This window comes from Equus asinus, chromosome 23 (genome assembly GCF_041296235.1).
Source record: "Equus asinus isolate D_3611 breed Donkey chromosome 23, EquAss-T2T_v2, whole genome shotgun sequence".
NCBI lineage: Eukaryota > Metazoa > Chordata > Mammalia > Perissodactyla > Equidae > Equus > Equus asinus.
In genome coordinates this window covers 62424168-62435662 of record NC_091812.1, presented here as the reverse complement: position 1 = coordinate 62435662, position 11495 = coordinate 62424168, and the positions used below count along the sequence as shown (strand labels likewise).

At 49.0% G+C, this 11495-nt stretch overlaps 1 non-coding gene and 1 pseudogene across 1 annotated transcript; one reads left to right on the top strand and one right to left on the bottom strand.

The window, feature by feature from the left end:
- Positions 1–1460: 1460 nt before the first annotated feature.
- On the top strand, positions 1461–1563 carry LOC123280307 (U6 spliceosomal RNA). Its single transcript, XR_006519115.1, has one exon. It is a non-coding gene; the product is annotated as a U6 spliceosomal RNA (small nuclear RNA).
- An 815-nt stretch (positions 1564–2378) lies between these two features.
- On the bottom strand, positions 2379–2998 carry LOC106841454 (large ribosomal subunit protein uL11-like; annotated as a pseudogene).
- Positions 2999–11495: the final 8497 nt, after the last annotated feature.

The window sequence follows — 11495 nt, the reverse complement described above, 5'->3', positions numbered from 1 at the left end:
TGCATCAGAAACTCTGGGAATGGAGCCCAGCAATTCTTGTTTGAACAAGCCTTCTGAGGGATTCTAACATACACTAAAGTTCAAAATTCTATCCTAAATTGATCAATGGCCATTCTAGTCTGCCTTAAACACCTACAGGGCTGGCCTGGCGGTGTGGTGGTTTAAGTTCATGTGCTCCCCTTTCCTGGCCCAGGATTTGCAGGTCTGGAACCTCAGGCGCAGACCCCTTGTCAAGCCCTGCTATGGCATCATGCCACACAAAATAGAGGAAGATTGGCACAGATGTTAGCTCAGCAACGATCTTCCTCAAGCAAAAAGAGTTAGCTCAGGGCCAGTCTTCCTCACCGAAAAAAACCACCTATAGAGTTTGGTACAGAGACAAGAGAAAGTACGTCTGAATTGGGTAATACTTCATGAGAAGGGATATTTTCAGGGACACCTGAAGCTAGATGAGCCAGGGAAGGCAATTCAAGTGGAGAACTGTATTCCCAAAGGCACATAGGCACTGATAAGCCTGGCTTTGGGGGGACATCCAAGTAATTCTGTGGGAGGGTCCTGGGGGAATGCAGAGAATGGTCTGAGATGAGGATGGGGATGTAGGCAGGGGTCTTGAATGCCTAGTTGCAAGCATGGGGGTGACAGGGCATCCCATCCCCCCTCCCTACAGCTGTCCCCACCGGCTGATCAGACTTCTGAGAGCTCGCTGCCTGCCTGCCTTCCTCCTTCCTCTTTCCCCTCCTCGTTCTTCTCACATCTCCTCCCTTCCCCTGGGGGTGAGAGAGCCCGGCTCCCAGGCCAACCTCCCCCTCCCCCGCCTGGGACCCGCTGACGTCAGCTGGTCGGGCGGGTCTGGTTTGTGGCTTTGGAGCCAGGCCTGGCCCAGCCTCCTCGGCTGTGGGGGAAAGCCCAGGATGCTGGTGTGCTCAGAGGGAGCCGCCTGGCTGCGGCTAGTCGGGGGCTCGTGGGGGCTTCCAGGGCTCAAAAGAGTCCATTCTGCTGGAGACCTGTTGCTCGGGGCGGGGGGAGGCGGCGATGTCAGGGCCTGGGTTTCTGGGGACCCGGCTTGCGTCACTCAGCACCCCCTCCCCTAGGAGACCTGGCTCCAGGCTGCGCCCTCTCTTCCCGACCACACCGGTGACTCACAGCACGACTGGTCTCCAGGGTCCTCAACTCATTTGTGCCTGGAATTGAGGGAGAGTGATGACAGCCTTAACCACAATAGGTGCTATTTACCAAGCACTTCATGCACTGGCTCATTGAGTCACCTACGCCTTGGAGTTCTCAACTTTATGCAACCCAATACCCCTTTCTTATAATAAATATTTTTCAACACCACCTTTAGCATTCATAAATAATATAACCAACCTACATCACAGTTTCATAATATTAAACCATACAATGCCACGATATAAGGGGAGAAATAAAAAGAACTTTAAAATACAAGACCGTATGTTTCCCGTTTGCTTGGGCAGCACGTATACTAAAATTGGAATGATACAGAGAAGATAAGCAGAGCCCCCACACAAGGACAACACACAAATTCATCAGGTGTTTTCATATTAAAGAAAAAAAGTCTATATTTCAGTGTGGAAATGCTTGGACAGATCCCCATCAGAAGATAGAATGGAGCAATCATCTGCTCGCACCTAAGACAGCTTCCTGGTGAAGGCACAACAGCTACGTATACAGACATGTTACGTTATTGGCACAAATACCACCAGTGCTATTGCTATTCGCTTATGAGTCTCTGCAGCCATGAACCCTCGGCTCAAGTTCCAAATAAATGAGAGTCCAATCTTCCCTTGATTGATGTTATGCACCCCTGCGTTGTGGTTGCCCCTCCAGATCCATTCCACCACCTTCTCCACCCTGCTCTTGGCCTGGGAGCCTGGAACCCACCAACCATACTCATGCCCTCGGGTTTCCTATTGGGTTTGGCCAATGAGACCCCCGGCAGGAGATGAAGTGAGGGAGGAAAGGGAGTTTGGGGTATTTATTTTTCCGCCTATCTCCCTGGCTCTTATCCCTCAACCTAAAATCATTGCTGCTTTCACGGTGGCTATAGTGGGGTGAGTGAGGGCCCCCCAAAATGTGTGTCCACATCCGAATTCCTGGAATCTGACCGGATTTGGAGAAAGGGTCTTTGCAGATGTAATTAAGCATCTTGAGATGAGATTATCCTGGATGATCTGGGTGGGCCCTAAATCCAGTGACAAGCATCTTCATTAGAGTTGGAAGAGATGACACAGAGAAGAGGAGATGGCCACGTAAAGGAGGCAGAGATTGGAGTGACGCAGCCGCAAGCCAAGGTGCACTGGGAGCCACCAGACGCTGAATGAGGCAGGGAAGTGTTCTCCCCTACGGCTTTTGGAGGGACTGTGGCCTTACCAACATCTTGATTTCGGACTTATGGCTCCAGAATTGTGAGAATAAATTTCTGTTGCTGTTTTTTTTTTTGGTTGTCAAGTGATCCTTCATTGAAGTATTTTCCTCCGAGGCTCTTAACTAGCTGGGCATTTCCACGGCACCACTGCTGATGTCATCTATGATATCATGAGGGTGGTGACCATCAACGTGGCAGCCCACAGACGGGGCAGTCCCCAGGATCTCTTTAAAGGTTTCAGAGAGTTCTCTGGCCAATGACTGGTGCAGCATGTGTTGGGCAATGTTGACAATCTCATCAAAGATGACAATTCCACTGCACTTCATTTTTTTCTGCTTCTTCCTGTCTCTCGGTGGCTCCTTGAGGGCTTTGATGATCAGGGCAGAGGTAGAAGGTACCACCTCAGTCTGAGCCTGTCGGTTCTAGATGGTCAGTTTCACTGTAATCCTCAGACCTTCCAATCACCTACTGCCTTGGCGATGTCATCATCAGCCTTTTTTGGAGACAGACCCAGGGGGCCAATCTAGGGGGCCAGGGCACACATGGCACCGACTTCCCCATGGTGCACCTCAGGTACACGACTTTGATCTCATTGGGGTTGAATTTAGGTGGCATGGTCGGGGCGATGCTGTCGGATGAACCCGGATTGGGGACGACTGAAGAAAGTTGCACCTTGGCCGCCTCTGAGCTGAAAGCCAAAAGCAAATTTCTGTTGTTTTAAGCCACAGAAGTAATGGTCATTTGCTATGGCAGCTCCAGGAAAGGGACACCGTCTGCAACACTCTGCCCACTCTGCAACACTCTCTCCTTTCCTGGGCTGGTGATCTCGCCTCCCCTCACACCTTGGGTGTTATGGTAGGGACAGCTGTGCTGCTTCCAGCCCTGGGGGCTACCTTACCCTGGCTGTCTTCCCCACACCTGTCCATACCTTTATAATTAGTCATTTTGTGAATTGACTCTCCCTGAATTATCCTGACTTGAGTGTGTTGATTCCTGTGGCTCTGGTGTGTGTTGGGAGCCGACTCTTGTCCCAATGGATGTCCTTTGTTTGGTCTGTCCCAAATCTCTTTTCCAGGAATCAACCCTTCCACGGCAAAACCACAAGGATGCGGCGGGACCTGCTGTGTTTCTACAATACGACCCTGGCTCCTGTCACTCGATTGGTCCAGGGACAGGCACCTGACCCATATTTGGACAATAATTTTCTCCTTGGGAATTTTGAAGAGATAGAGATGAGAGAAAAAGAGCTGTCTTAACTCCTCTCCAGCTGATTGGTCCAATAACATACAACGCTTGGGTGCTCTTGGCAGCCATGTTTCCCTCACTGTGCAGAAGCCAAAAGCAGAAGAAGCTGGTCGGATGAGAGAGAAAGAAAGATGAGGAGACTCCCGGTGGCATCTGAATTTCTGGTTCCACTCCATTCCTGAGGCCAGGCTATAATCTAGTTCCTGGTCTCTGTGACATGTCCCTGTAGTGTTGTAATTAAGTTTCCCTTTCTTGCTTAAACTAGTTTAGGTAGATTTTTTGTTATTTACAACCCAAAGAGCTAAGGAATAGTATGAACTTTCTTATCAGATGCATTTGTTCATTCAACAAATATTTTTGGAGCAACTGCTATGTTCCAGGTATGTCCAAGGTGCTGGAAATTCAATGATGATCAGGATAGATGTGGTATCTATCCTCAGGGACTTTGTACTAGATGGGTAAAAGGCCAGGGCAGGGCAGACATGGAACAAATGTTTGATATATACGAAGATAGAACAGATTTATGAGAACATAGAACAAGGTTATGAGAACTGACAAGCTGAAGACTGAAGGACTGGCCAGGAAGTGGTGGAAGGAGGTAGGAATTAGGCCGTGGAGGAGGGAGAGCATCCCAGGCAAGAGAAAAGTGTGCGCGATGATAATGCCATCGTGAAGCCAGCATCCTCTGGAGAGAAAGCAACACTTCAGGTGAGTCTGGCCAGCTGAGGGTCCTGGTGTCTCACCTCATCCCACTCCGGGCCCTCAGCTAATGCACTGGTGAGAAGACTCTTTCCCTTCTTCCAGAAGCAGCCCACCAGGACCCGCTCCCTCCTGTATTGCTTGTTGAGGTATTGCATGGGGAGAAACACAAACCTCTTCCAAGAAGGCCTTGGCGCACTGAACATGATTTGTATATCCATTCTTTCCTTTCCTTCATGACCCTTTGGGCAGAGAATGCCAGCTTTCATCCTAATAGCCATATCCCCCAACTTCCTTACTCCTACGTCAGGGGCAGCAGTGTGCCTGGCTAATTAAACCACGTTTCCCTGTCTTACCTGAAGATGGGCATGGCTAGCGAGAAGTCAGTGGAAGTGATTGGGTGGAGTTTTGAGAAAGCTATTTAAAGAGATTAACAAGCACCCTCTGCTCTTTCCCCTTATTCCTCCTTGTTCGTCCCTGGGACGTGAACTGGATAGGTGGAGCTCCAGCAGTAATTTTTCATCCATGAGGTGATCTTAAGGATTGAAGTCACATGCTAAGGATGGCAGAGCAGAAGACAGAAGGCGCCCAGCTTCTAGGATCTTGCAAAGTCCCCATATCAGCCTGGTCTGCCTGAAGACAGTTTACCATGTGAGAGGAAAACAAGCCCTTATTTTGTTTAGTCCACTGCTGTTTTGGCTCTCTTACTAGCGGCTGAACACAATTCCTCATTGGCATGACTCTAAAAGCCCTCTCCTAATGCAGTCCTCTCCACCAAACAGCTCCGAGTCTTCATTCAACCATTTGGTCACTCACCCACTGATAATGATCCCGTATTCTAGAGTCAGATGAGAGTATGTATAAGGGTGTTGTAAATACCAACGCGTTAAACACGTATTAGACTGTGTTCTTCTTATTTTTATTAATATTATGATTTATTGTTATTCAAGTGTCACAATTAAGGAGCTTTTCGTATGTGGTATGCAATTTGCCAGAGGGAAACTCCTGTTAAGTGGTGTGAACTATTGAAACCCAGTGATATTTGATATTAAAAATAAAAGAAGCAAGAAGTGACCTAGTGCAAGGGTTTCCAAACTTTAGCATGCACAGAGAAAAACTTGGGGATCTTATGAAAATGCAGGTTCAGTCTCAGAGGGTCCCGGGTGAGGCCTGAGAGTCTGCATTTCTCACAAGCTCCTAGGTGATGCTGCTTGCCCTGGACCCTTGAATAGCAGCGACCTAGGAGATCTTTCCAGGTGCTGGGGAAAGAAATGATGAGAGAGGAGAAAGGGAAGCTGAAAGCAGAGAGGAGAGAATTTCTGAAAATGGGAAACGAAGTTATTTAGCAGCTCTACCCTCAAGCAGGTTAGTAACTTAATTAATAAAAGCCAGGGCCTGTGCATACATTATTTATTTGATTCTTAAAACTTTATATAAGAAGAATTATCATCTTTATTCTACAGTTGAGAAAATAAGTGGAAGCTCAGAGAAGGTAAGGGACGTACCCAAAGTCACACAGCAGGTCAGCGGCAGGGTTAGGATTAGGACCTAGGTGTTTCAGAGGCCAGAGCTGTAGTTCTTTCGAGGCTCCCTGCTGAAATTCCAGGGGGAAGCTTCGTCGTTTTGCCGAATTATTCCTCCTCACCCCAGAAATGCTGGTCAGGAGAGGAGGACTAGGCCGCCCGGGGAACCAGGCCCACCGGTGTTGAATCTGTTTGGCTCCGCTCTCATCTGTCCAAAAGGCTTTCCGTGGCTGCGAGCTTTGTTTTCAGACACTGGGGCCCCAGGACTGGGAAGTGGGAGGGGTGCTGATGGGATGTTTACAAGTTCTATCGGACAGTTTCCACTTTGTAAACTCAGTCTCCTGTCTGCAGGTTGCGTGTTCCAGAGCAGCCTGGGCTGCTGGCCTCCTGGGAGGTGGGAGGCGTTCCTGCTCCGGCTCTGACCTGGGACCTGCACCCTCTCCCTGGATGCCTGAGGCCTTCCAGGGACCCCTAAAACCTGACAGTTTGGGCCAGCAATTGGCAAACTGGCAAGTGCCGGGTCCCAGTGAGGCCCCTGGTTTCCTCCCCAAATGGGAAGTAAATGGGCATTTTGTGTCCCCACTCAGGCAGAGCCTCTGGATGGCCTCCCCCCACCGGTGCTTCCCCGACTCCCAGGGCTCTGGCATAAATCGGAGCCATTTCCTTCTCCGGTTTCCCACCTGTGACTAGCCTTTGTCTAATTTCACCACTGTGGGGACCAGGGGAGGGTTCCTTGGACAATAAATCTTTCATCGGGAAGGTGGTTTTATCATTTGAAAGGATGATGTTAAAGAAAGAGAGGACATAAGTGACTAATGTGCTCAGGGGATGGTGAAAAGGAAGAGCTCAGGGTGACCAGAAAGGGGTCAGGCTGGCATGGCAGAGCAGGGCTGAGGAGGAGCGGGTGGAGAGAATCAGGGAGGCACATCAGGAATGCCAGTCCGACACCTGACTGCAGAAAAGGGGCAAAGAGCTTCCTGGTTAGAAGAGAAACCAGGACCCGTGGTGTGGCTCCCTCTCCTCTCCAGAGCACAGGCTGTGGTCTGCTTTGACGTCAGCTCCCGGATGCGCCCAGGTTATTGGACACGTTGCTTTCAGATCTGGGCCAGCTGGGGAGGGAAGGGGCAGTGGGGGCAGCCCTCTCACTGAAGGATGCCCAGAGGTACCTGGTGTGGAACATCTGCAGGGTGAGCCAAGATCATCCTCCAGCCTTCATCCCTTCAGGGATGTTTCCCAGCCCAGGCTCCCACTCCTGGCTCGTTTCTGAGACGGCATCAGCATTCCCAGGGCACTGATGGCCAAAGCCACCAGGGGGCTGCCACATGGAATGGTGTTGGTATCCCAGGTCACCCTCACTCTGGCTGATCGGGCCCTAGAAGCAGAGGAAATCCAAGAAAAGCCTTGCTGGAGCCTATGGACTCTACTGTCTCCCAGCCACCACTATCTTTGGGACCATGCTGCTCCAAATGGTTGACAATACTTGCTGCCTCCACTTTCTGGATTCCCATTCTCCCAGAACTCTACAGTCTAGCTTCTGCCCCACCCCACCCCACTGAAACTGCTCCTACCAATGGTGTCAACAGCCTGACACCAAATCCAGGGGTCACTTCCCAGTTTTTACTTTTTCTCTGAGCCATCTGCCTGCTGATTATAATCCTTTCTTCTCAAAAATCTCAGTTCTAGGGGTTCTTAACCAGGGATCCATGAGTCCCTAGATAGTCTTCAGGAAGAAACAAAATGCAGTCCCTGAAACTGTTACACAAAGTGCTATGCAAATGTGCATTTTCCTAGGGAGGCTGGTCCAAGGGCATTCATTGGAGTCTCAAAGGGATCATTGATGTGCCCAAATGCTAAGAACCAGTGCCCTTGAAACCTGTACTGGCCAGGATTAGGTTCTTCTGGGAGTGGTCCGAGATAGCAGCGGCTGATTTGTCTTTCATGGGTACAGAGGTAAGTCATCAGAGCAGGAATGGTGGCTCTGACCTGCGAAGTCCTCAGGAACTCAGGCTCTTTCTGGTTCTGTCTGCCAACCCCAGAGTGTAGCCTTCAACTTCGTGGTCCAAAATGGCGGCATCTCATGCTCCACGCAGCCTGTTGGAGGGAAGGGCAAAGAAAAGTGTAAAGAACATTCTCCTGCTGTCTCCCAAAGATTCCTGGGAGCTGCTTTGTGACCTTCCCACTTTTATATTATTGGCCCAAACTTAGTCACATGGTCATAGCTATCTGCAGAGAGGCTGGGAAGTGCCTTATCCTGAGCAGTTGCGTCCCCAGCTAAAACTTCTATCGTCATAAACGAAGGGGAGGATGGATATTGGCGGACAGCTTCCATGACACCATCAATGATGGATACCATGGGCTGGTCCACACAGCATCCCTGTCCACTTCCTTCCACTATATTAAAGCTGGGAAGCCACACTTCCTAGACTCTCTTGCAGCTGGCATTTCAAATGTGATTAGGAATTGCCAATTAAAGGAACTTACGTGAAACTTGAACTTAAGTGGGAAGAGGCAGCAGGTGAGGCATCAGTTTTGCTCATGAGGATCATGGCACAATGGTTTCACAGTCACTGGCTTCCTGTTCAGCAGCTTCCCACAGCAGTAGCGGTGGTGGTTTCTTTCCCGGTCATGATGGCAGAGGTGTGGTGATTCTGAGGGCTCACGGTTATCTTTGGAAGCTCCATTCTAAGTGTAGTCCAGCCCTTCCAGCAATGTTTTTCACCAGAGCTTCTCAAACCTTAATGTTTGTGTGAATGGCCTGGGGATCCAGCTAAAGGGTAGCTTCTGGTTCAGTAGATCTGGAGTGAGATCTCAGATGTGCATTTCCAACAAGCTCCTCGGTAAGGTCTGATAGTTAAGATGGAATTTCCAGGAGCTCAGTCCTAGGATGGCCTCTGCTCACCTATACCTGGTCATAAATTCCTTTCTGCTTCAACTACCTGACGATGGTTTCTGATTCTCCTAATTCCATGGCTGTTTCTTCCTTGTACCTCTTAAGGGATCTTCTTCCTGTGCTTGTCCCTTAATATTGGTGTACCCCAGGACTCAGGCTTAGGCTCTTTCTACAAACTCTTCCTGGGTGAGCTCCTCTGTTCTCCAGGCTTCGATCACTACCTAAATGTTTCTCCATTCCCTGTCTCCCATCTGCACTCTCTCCTGAGCTCTGATTCCAGTACCCACACCTGACCACAGCGGAGCTCTACAGATAAGCAGGGCAGGAAAGAAAGCTTCTGTGGTCAAACAAGTTTGGCAAATGCTGGGTTAAACAAAATGAAAGGTATTTCCTTGCTGAGGTACTTTTAGCACTGTTAATACGCGAAGACGCACTGAAAATCTTCCAAGAGAAGACATGGAATGCCCAGTATTTCTTCAACTTATTTGACACTTGTCTTGGACACAGTCTATACGTTTTCTCAAATTCTCTCAGTGCTGCCTGAATCCTGAACCCCTGGCCTTTTGCTTTCCCTTAACTGCTGCGGCAGTGGCCAGCTGTGCAGTTTTGTGGCCAACCAGCTGCTCCTCCCTGCATCTTGCATCGCTTCCCGTCCCTCCCACCTCACTTCCGTTTTACATCCTTCTTGAGGCTTTGGGTTTGCACTTCCATAAAAAGCATCAGCATATAGTCCTTGCCTCAGGCTCTGTTTCCTAGGGAATCTGGGCTAGTACCACCTTCAACAGACCTCCCCTCCTCCTTTTTTTCTTGAATATTGAAGCTCTTGGAACTTGGGTTTTTAGAAGAAGCTTTGGAAATGCTGTGTTGGTCATCTTTCCCTGTATATCTATCTATAGGCACCTGAGATTCAGCATGTCCGAGACAGAATCAATCCATCATCCTTTATAACTGTTCCTTCTCTGGTCTTACCTGTCTTAGTGACTGGCACCACATTTGTACATCATGCAGGCTACTGGATGTCATTCTTGACTCCTTTTCCTCTTTCATCCCGTCTGTCACCTCCTCCTCCTTCCTCCTTTCTTCTTATCTGACTAACAATTATTTATTCTTAAAGAGGCAGTGTAGGTACCATCTTCTTACCCCATCTCCCTGGTCTGTTGAGCTCTCATAGGCCCCTGAACTTGTCTCTCTTTTAGTACTTATCACACTTTATGATAATTGATTTTTTTTTCTTTTTTTAAAAAATGAATCTCTCTCCCCCACCACCTTTGGCATCTTATTCAGCTCTTAATCTCCAGCACCTAGGATAGAGAACTAACTGATTGATTGATTGACTGATAGATGGCAGTGAATGAGGTAGGTGGCAGAGAGAAAACTCAAGTTTGTAAGTCTTCTGTCGGAGGAACAGTAATTTCCCCTCTACCCTGAGTTCTTACTGAGGTCTCTGTAACAAAAGACAGATTAACTAGAGAAAAAAAACAGAAGTTTATGAACATGTCTGCCACATGTATGCACGGGAGACACCCAGGGGAAAATGAGTAACTCCCTGCGGTGGCTCAGAATTCAGGACTAAATACCATCTTGATATGGAGAGGGGAGGGGAATGTAGGCCTCTTAGCAGAAGGAAGTGATTTTTAGGAAAGACGAATGGGCCCTTAGAAGAATGGAGGGGAGGTGTGATGTTTTGTGATGGAGTTTGTCTTCTGGGTGTGGTGTCGACTCCTAGTCTCCTCTCCACTGATAAGAGTCAGTCTTCCCTGCTTGATGGTACCTCTGGGGAGGGGATGTGGAACGAGCGAGTCCCTTTAGGAGGATCTGTCTTTAGGCAAATAAGGGGAGTTTTTCAAGTGCCATCAGCTCAAAATGCTCAATACACAAAGTGGGGTGTTTCAGGGTTGCGTGTCCTGAACTCCTGCAGTAGTATTTTCGGGGGGCGTATTCTGTTACCCTTCAGCCTTCAACTGAAGAGGAAATGTTCGGAGATAGTGAGAAATACATGTTTGTTCTGCTTTGGGTTAAAGTGGCTGGAAACTACATTTTATAGTAGGCTCCAAAGCACCACTCAAAGGCTCTTGAGAAAGCATGAAGCAGGCCACTGCCACACACGCCAGCACGGCCACAGGCGCCCTGCTCCTGAGGAGGCACTCGCACTCAGGATCGGCACTTGCAGGAAGCTGAGAGTGACCGCCTCCTGAAATTTTGGGTCCTCAGTTCCTAACGCGTCTCATCGTAGCTCTGGTCCTGCCAGGACTTAAGCCGGGGGTCCCACCACTGACTCATGCTGAAGATCCGAAATTCACATCCCATGTGAAATAAAGTTCCATTGAGGGGAGTGCACTCCTCCTCAGGGTTGCCGCAACAATGTATCACAAACTGGGTGGCTTAAAAATTTATTCTTTCACAGTCCTGGAGGCTAGCGGTCTGAAACCAAGGTGTCAACAGTGCTGGTTCCCTCTGAGGACTCTGCGGGAGAGTCTGTCCCCTGGCCCTGTCTTAGTTCCCATGAGAGCTGGCAATCGCCGCATTCCTTGGCTTGTAGATGCGTCACTCCAGTCTCTGCCTCTGTCTTCACACGGCCTTCTCTGTCTGTCTGTCTTCACGTGACTGCCTTCTTACAAGGACACCAGTCAAATCAGATTAGGGGCCAATCCTACTTCCAGTGTGACCTCATCTTAACTAATTATAACTGCAGTGACCCTATTTCCAAATAAGGTCACAAATGAGGTAGTTGTCCTTAGCACTTCAACTTATTTTT